The sequence below is a fragment of the Macrobrachium nipponense genome, chromosome 39, assembly GCF_015104395.2.
Source record: "Macrobrachium nipponense isolate FS-2020 chromosome 39, ASM1510439v2, whole genome shotgun sequence".
NCBI classification, from domain to species: domain Eukaryota; kingdom Metazoa; phylum Arthropoda; class Malacostraca; order Decapoda; family Palaemonidae; genus Macrobrachium; species Macrobrachium nipponense.
This window is the reverse complement of record NC_061099.1, coordinates 18,596,565-18,604,494: the sequence shown is the minus strand read 5'-3', so window position 1 is coordinate 18,604,494 and position 7,930 is coordinate 18,596,565. Positions and strand designations below refer to the sequence as shown.

The window sequence follows — 7,930 nt, the reverse complement described above, 5'->3', positions numbered from 1 at the left end:
CTCAGAGCATCCTTTATATGGGGATGATTCTGAATGCTCAAGTTTTTCGGGCTTTTCTGTCCCCGAAGAGGGTTCAAGGCTGTCTGGAGACAGTTCAGGAGTTCTTGGACAAAAAGGTAAGTTCTGCCAATCAGTGGATGAGGCTCCTGGGCAAATTGACGTCAGTGGAGAAATTTGTGACGTTGGGAAGACTGCACATGAGACCTCTGCAGTTTTCCTGAGAGCCTCTTGGTGCAGGAAGACACAACCAGACTCGATTACCTTTCTGTCACAGATCAAATAAAAGAGGACCTAAGGTGGTGGCTCTCTCGAGCAAGGTTGGAAGAAGGGTTAGATTTACGACCCATCCTCCGAACCTACAGTTCTTTTCCGACGCATCGGACACAGGTTGGGAGCCCTACTGGGAAATCAACGGACTTCAGGAGCTTGGTCGGAGAAGGAGAAGAAGTTCCACATAAATGTAAAGGAACTGTTAGCAATTTTCTTGGGGCTCAGACAGTTTCGGAGCTTAGTAGAAGGTCGAGTAGTGCAGTGCATTCCGACAACTCCACGCTCTCTCGTACGTGCGGAAACAGGGGGGGACTCAGTCTTTCTCTCTGTACGAAGTAGCCAAGGATCTCCTCCTGTGGTCAAACGAAGCGAAGGTTCAGCTAGTCCAGAGATTTGTTCCGGGAAAGATGAACGTCCTGGCGGACGAGTTAAGTCGTCAACAGCAAGTGTTACCTCTGGAGTGGACTTTGGACAACAAGATTTGTCAGAAACTTTGGCGCCTTTGGGGACGACCGTCAATAGACCTGTTCGCGACATCAAGGAACAACCGTCTTCCTCTCTTTTGTTCGCCAGTCCCAGATCCTCTAGCTTGGTCGGTGGACGCAATGCTGTTGGATTGGTCGGGTCTGGAAGCTTATGCATTCCCTCCGTTCGGTCTAATAAGAGAGGTGCTGAACAAGTTCATGTCGCACAGCAATGTAACACTTAACGTTAATCGCTCCCTTTTGGCCCAGGAAAGAGTGGTTCCCGGACCTTCTCCAGTTGTTAGTAGACTTCCCCAGACTTCTTCCTCCAGAGAAGTGGCTTCTCAAACAACCTCACTTCAAGAGGTTCCACCAAAACTTGTCCGCTCTAGCTCTGACAGGGTTCAGACTGTCCGGAATCTTGTCAGAGCGAAAGGATTTTCAAGAAGAGCTGCACCGAAGCTATCGCTCGTTGTAGGAGAGAGTCTTCTAACAAACTCTATCAAGGGAAGTGGAGAATCTTCATAGAGTGGTGTAGAAGTGCTAAAGTCTCTACTTCTGCGACCTCTTTAACAGAAATAGCAGATTTTCTTCTATTTCTTAGGAACTCTAAGAAACTGGCTCCTTCGACGATCAGAGGATATAGAGCCATGCTCTCTTCGGTTTTTCGACATCGAGGTTTGGATATTTCCCTCCAATTCAGATCTGTCGGACCTCATTAGGTCTTTCGAAACCACTAAGCTCCCGCAAGATACAGTGGCTTGGAACTTAGATGTGGTGCTTAAGTTCCTCATGGGGCCACCGTTTGAGCCTTTGAAGTCGGCTTCACTCAGGAACTTGACTAAGAAGGCACTCTTTCTTATTGCACTAGCTTCTGCTAAGCGTGTCAGCGAATTGCACGCTATAGACAAAAAGAGTCGGTTTCTCTCAAGGCAATGCTGTATTTTCGGTATCTTTGACCTTTCTAGCCAAAAATGAGAATCCTTCTAATCCTTGCCGAGGAGTTTTGTGGTAAGGAACTTATCTGATTTGGTTGGACATGAGGAGGAAGAAAGGCTCTTATGTCCAGTCAGGGCTATTAAGCAGTATCTGTTTGCCACTAAGGGTATTAGAGGACAATCTTCTAAGCTCTGGACCTCGGTTCAAAATCCCTCTCGTCCTCTTTCTAAGAATGCTATATCGTTCTTTATTAGAGAGCTTATCAGGGAAGCTCACTCGCAGTCCGTTCTGAGAGTTAAAGCTCACGAGGTTAGAGCAGTGGCAACTTCTTTAGCATTCAGAAAGAATTTATCTTTAGCTTCGATTCTTCAGAGCACGTTCTGGAGATCGAATTCGGTTTTTGCGAGTCATTATCTCAAAGAGATAGAAACGGTTTTCGAGAATTGTAAAACGTTAGGTCCGGTGGCGGTTTCTGGCATGGTGTTGGGAGAAACGGCACAGGGGTCGTTTTCACCTCTATGCTAACTTTTCACCTTGAATAGGTTGTCGAGTTCAAGGGAAGCTGGGGGTACTGAGTACCTGGGATACTCACCAGTCTGTTAGGTCAGATTTTACAATGGTTGGGTATATATGTTTTTAAATCTGGTGTTGGTGACAAATGTTTTGTATGATTGAATTTCTGGTCTTAGCCCAGGGCAAGGGCAATCTTTGTTGTTACTATCCTCCGTCAGTCAGCCTTGACTCGCTTGAACTACGGAAAGGATTCCACTCCTGTAGAGGCTAACTTTGGGCAAATTCCAATTCCTCTACAATAGTAAGAAGAGCACCGACCAGAGGCAGTAACAGTCTGCTGTAGCTCTCTTACAAGGTAAGGTACAACAGACACCTTGAGTGTTTACTGGTATTGCAATAAATGTAACCATTTAAAAATACTAGTGGTCCACTGAATCCCACCTTCCCATAAATGTGTAATCAGCTCTATAATTGTTCAGTAAGACACTACAATAAAAATGAAATTTTCATTATTAAAATGAAGTTTTATTGTATACTTACCGAACAATTATGATTATACCCACTCCTCCCCTTAGGTGGACGGACGGGCAGAAAGAATTGGATTCACCTGGGCAGTTGTACCTGGTTCTCCCGCGAGTGGAGGGAGATGACGTCATCACCACCAGTGTTGGCGACGCCGACGCGCTAAATTTGAATTTAGTATCGTGCCGCTCGTGGAAATCACGGCTCTATAATTGTTCGGTAAGTATACAATAAAACTTCATTTTAATAATGAAAATTTCATTTCTCCTTCGAGATCTCAAGGGAAATCAAGAAGGACCTCTCTTGGTGGGCCAACCCTCTCAGGTTTGCAGAAGGGATGTCCCTTCACATTCCGAACCCCAACCAAGTGTTGTATTCCGACGCCTCGGAAACACAGGTTGGGAGCAACGCTCGGCTCAGAGAAGTGTCAGGCACCTGGAAGAAGGAACAGGTGACCTGGCACATCAACAAGAAGGAGCTGATGGCGGTTTGGCTAGCTTTGAAAGCTTTTGAGGCCCCACGTCCTAGCTTCAGCAGTACAGATCAACTCGGACAACACCACGGCCCTGGCTTACATCAGAAGCAGGGGGGGACTCACTCTTTCTCCCTGTATGAGACAGCAAAAGAACTTCTGCTTTGGGCAGAGCAAAGGAAGATTTGTCTCCTTACCAGGTTCGTACAGGGAGAAAAGAACGTCAGAGCAGACCTCCTAAGCAGGAAAGATCAAGTCCTGCCTGCAGAGTGGACTCTTCACGAGATGTTTGCCAGGACCTATGGAAGCTTTGGGGCAAGCCTCATATAGACCTCTTCGCCACAGCCAAGAATGCGAGGATAGCCAACTACTGCTCTCCGATATCGGACCCGAGGGCAGTGTCGATAGACGCGTTTCTACTAGATTGGAAGGGTCTAGACATGTATGCTTTTCCTCCATTCAAGATACTGGGAGAGAGACTAAAGAAATTTGCAGAATCGGAGGCAGCAAGGATGACGCTGGTAGCCCCGTTCTGGCCCGCACAAGTATGGTTCACAGAGGTACTGGAATGGTTAGTAGATCTTCCGAGAACATTACCACAGAGGATCGATCTGCTCAGACAACCCCACTTCGAGAGGTATCACAAAAACCTCCCCGCTCTAGATCTGACTGGCTTCAGACTGTCAAAAGTTTGGTCAGAACGAGAGGCTTTTCTGCAAGAGTTGCAACGGCTATCGCAGCAGCAAGGAAGGCCTTCTACCCTTAGAGTCTACCAATCGAATTGTGGGACGTCTTTCGGCGATGGTGTAGGAACCATCACTTTTCCTCTTCCAGTACCTCTGTGACCCAAATAGCAGACTTCTTACTTTTCCTTAGGGAAGAAAGTGGATTGGCGGTATCAACCATTAAAGGCTATTGTAGCATGCTATCTGCAGTGTTTAGGCACAGAAACTTAAACATTTTCAGAAGATAAGGACCTTCATGATCTAATAAGATCGTTTGAAACATCCAAGAAGGTTTCTCCAGGGGTTCCGAGTTGGAATCTGGATGTAGTGCTACGTTACCTGAGGTCCAATAAGTTCGAACCGCCTCAGTCTGCCTCGTTTAGAGACCTCACGAAGAAGACAATTTTTCTCATGGCATTGGCTTCCGCAAAGAGGGTAGTGAACTCCATGCACTAGAAGGAAATGTGGGATTCAGAGGAGATGCAGCTATCTGTTCGTTCCTTCCTTCGTTCTTAGCCAAGAACGAGAACCCCTCAAATCCTTGGCCTAGGAGCTTTGCAGTACAAGGCTTGTCTGCATTAGTAGGCGAGGAAGCAGAGAGGTCGCTTTGCCCAGTACGAAGTTTAAAATTCTATCTACAGAGAAAGAAAAAACTTAAGGGCAATGATGTCAACCTTTGGTGCTCTGTAAGAGATCCAAGGAGGACTCTTTCGAAGAATGCGCTTTCTTTCTTTATCAGAAGCCTGGTGAAAGAAGCGCATGCGATATGTGATGAAAAGTCAATTCAAAGTTCTTAAGGTCAAAGCTCATGAGGTAAGAGCTATTGCCACGTCATTGACTTTTAACAAAAAACATATCCCTGAGTAATATTATGAAGGCAACATTCTGGCGTTGCAACTCAGTCTTTGCAAACCACTATCTGAGAGACGTCAAAATTACGTATGAAAAGTGCTTCGGGTTAGGCCCGTACGTATCAGCGGATTCGGTGCTGGGGCAGGGAGCTGAGACATATCCTTAGTAGTATATATTTTTTCCCCTTGTTAGGTTGTAAGTTTTTGGTTGTTTGAAAGAACATGCGGTGGAGGCATGTTTTCATTTCGTAGTCTAACAATGATTAGATTGGTTAGGTGATGGCGGTTTATGTTTGAGCTCCTTGCAAGGATAGTGGTTAGGTTCTGTCATATAAGTGGGCGAATCCCCGTTGACAGATCCTGCTCGGATTCTATCAAGTAAGCGGATAACCAAATCCCTTTGATAGACCCAAAGAGTCTGTCAGCTGTAGGTCACGCCCTCGCTGAAGCTCTTAAGGCAACGCAGACTCATAGACAGTAACTACGAAGTCTTCTGCCTAAACAGGTAAGAACCAAGGTTGTTTTTACATCCTACAACTAGTGTTGTTTTCCCCTTTTTTTCCATATTTATATTGCTGTCTCTTTCCCTCCACCAAGGGTGTCAATCAGCTAAGTATATATCTGACAGGAAAGTTCATGTACAAAAATGTTATTGTTAGTATACAATAAGGTTTTGTACATACTTACCTGGCAGATATATACGATTGATGGCCCGCCCAGCCTCCCCTCAGGAGACCGGTGGAAGGAAAAATTCTGGCTGGAAAGGGAGATTGGTTCTTACAGCCGCCACCCGCGGCGGGTAAGGTAGATCACCTGACCTACCTGTCGCGTGTGCCGCGAGTTTTGAATTCTGTCGTGACGTCAGAGACGTATAGCTAAGTATATATCTGCCAGGTAAGTATGTACAAAACCTTATTGTATACTAACAATAACATTTTCAAAAAGGTCATATTTATATCATAAGAAGTTCCATCGTTGGACGAGTGGTTTTTGCGCTCGGCTGCCAATCCGGTGGTCCAAAGTTCGATTCTCGGCTCTGCCACCGTGGAATCAGAGGAATTTATTTCTGGTGATGGAAATTCATTTCCCAATATAATGTGGTTTGGATCCCACAGTAAGCTGTAGGTCCCATTGCTAGGTGACCAGTTGGTTCCTAGCCACAAAAAAATATCTAATCCTTTGGGACAGCCCTAGGAGAGCTTTTAATCAGCTCAGTGGTCTGATTAAACTAAGATTTACTTAACTTTAACTTTATATCATAAAAATTTAATTTTTGTAATAAAAGAAGGTTTTATATATACTTATCCAGTAATAAGATGATCAGAGCCCTCCCTCCTCCCCTCTCAATGGACATGAGGGCATAAACAAATTGAAGCTCTTTGCTAAGTTGTAGCTCTCTCTCCTCCTAGAAAGTGGGTGGGGAGGTCATCTGCCCCAAAACATTCTAGCGTGACCTGTGAATTTCAAAATTTTAACTGCCGAATGAGTGAAACGAATAGCTTTGTAATTACTGGGTAAGATTTTATATAAACCATAAACCTTTCATTACAAAAATGTCATATTTCCTCCCTCAGACACACATTTGGGAGCCCCAATCATTCACATGTGGCCTTTCAGCCTGCGCATATTCGTATGTCATTAATACTTGCAGATTTGCTCATTGACATTCATTTCTGTTCTTTCTCATTCGTTGGTCTTTGTGCTTATTTCCAGGACATTTCCATTTGGTAATAGGAACCCCACCATGAATCAAGTTCCACAAGAAGATCCTCCCTTCTGGGAGAATCTTATTGTTATGTGATGAGCATTTGTGTTCTTGTCAGTATAAATAGCAAATGTTTTTAAGCAGTTTGCTCTTTGTTTTTGGATGCTTAACATAATCCCATCACAAACCATCCTTGCTTTCTTTACGTTGCTGAAGAAAAATTAGGGATTGTTAGAAGGTACAGTATATTATATCACTGCCACCAATCAACTACCTTGTTTCCAAGCTTCATTTAATGTTTCTAGCTGTTGCTTATTACTTTATAAAAATCTGTTTTCATTATAGTAGTACTATGTAAAACTGGTTTGTATGTTATTGAATATTGAAATTGATTTATTTATTTATATTTTATAATTTGCCAGTTTTAATATTTTGTTGCTTATTTTATGTCACCAGCTTGGATTGTTTTATTGTAACTATTGCTTATTATTGTTGGGATAGAGAATTCTTTTTAATTTGTCTTTCCTCTTTGTTTAATTCAGCCTCCCTATCTCATAAAGCTTTTTTTTAGGTTGTACAAGAAATTTAATTACAGATATTGTGGTATGTTTTTTATAGCTTCAGGTTATTATCACTACAGAATTCACTTGTATAGCCTATTTAGTTATGTTTTGAAGATATTTTTATTATGCGCACTATAGCTGGGTCTCGGCAGGAAACCCTTATCTAATTTTATATCTTCTGGCCTGTAATAACAGCTGCCATTTCCTTCATAAAGGTTGCTAGTTCGTATAATTACATCGAAGTTGAACGTAAACAAATGGGTAATTGAGAATGGTTTTCATAAAGCGCAATACTATGGGTAAACCACATTAATACACATTCATGGGTTTGTGTTTTCATGGTTCTGAACAGCAGAATGAAGCAGTCAGTAAATCCTAGGCACTCCAGTCATCATTTCAGACATGTAAGGTATGGACTTCAATTAATTGTGCATTATTTTTTGCAGTGTATAAAATGTAAAGCAAGTTTATGGATTCCCTGCTTTGGTTTAGTGTTAATGAGAGTTTTATTTTTATCTCTTTCTTTGCCTATTATGCCTGTCTTGTCATTGCATCTCCTTTTGCACTGCAGAATGGATTTCAGTCATACAAAGGTACACCGTTGGGCACGAAGGTAGAAAATCAGTCATTCATGATCATGAAAGGGAAGTAGTGTGTTAGTATGTCCATTAGTATCTCAGTTACACTTAATTGTTGTTGCAGCTCCTAGGCAACATGGTTAAAGTGGTTTCAATCAAGCTTTTTACAAAGTTAGACCACCAAGCATCAGTGCATGAAGGGTGATTATCTGTTTGTCCAGCACTTTGTCTTCATAATGCTATCTCTGTGGTTGAAAAGATTACTGAAATTTAGCATATAAAAATAAAATTGAAATATAATTAACAACATATGCCACAAATATTATAC

At 42.8% G+C, this 7,930-nt stretch overlaps 1 protein-coding gene across 1 annotated transcript in view; it reads left to right on the top strand.

The window, feature by feature from the left end:
* The window catches only part of LOC135210171 (phosphatidylinositol 4,5-bisphosphate 3-kinase catalytic subunit delta isoform-like), a gene marked incomplete in the record, with an annotated part of 244,592 nt that overhangs the window by 127,350 nt on the left and 109,312 nt on the right, over positions 1–7,930 (top strand).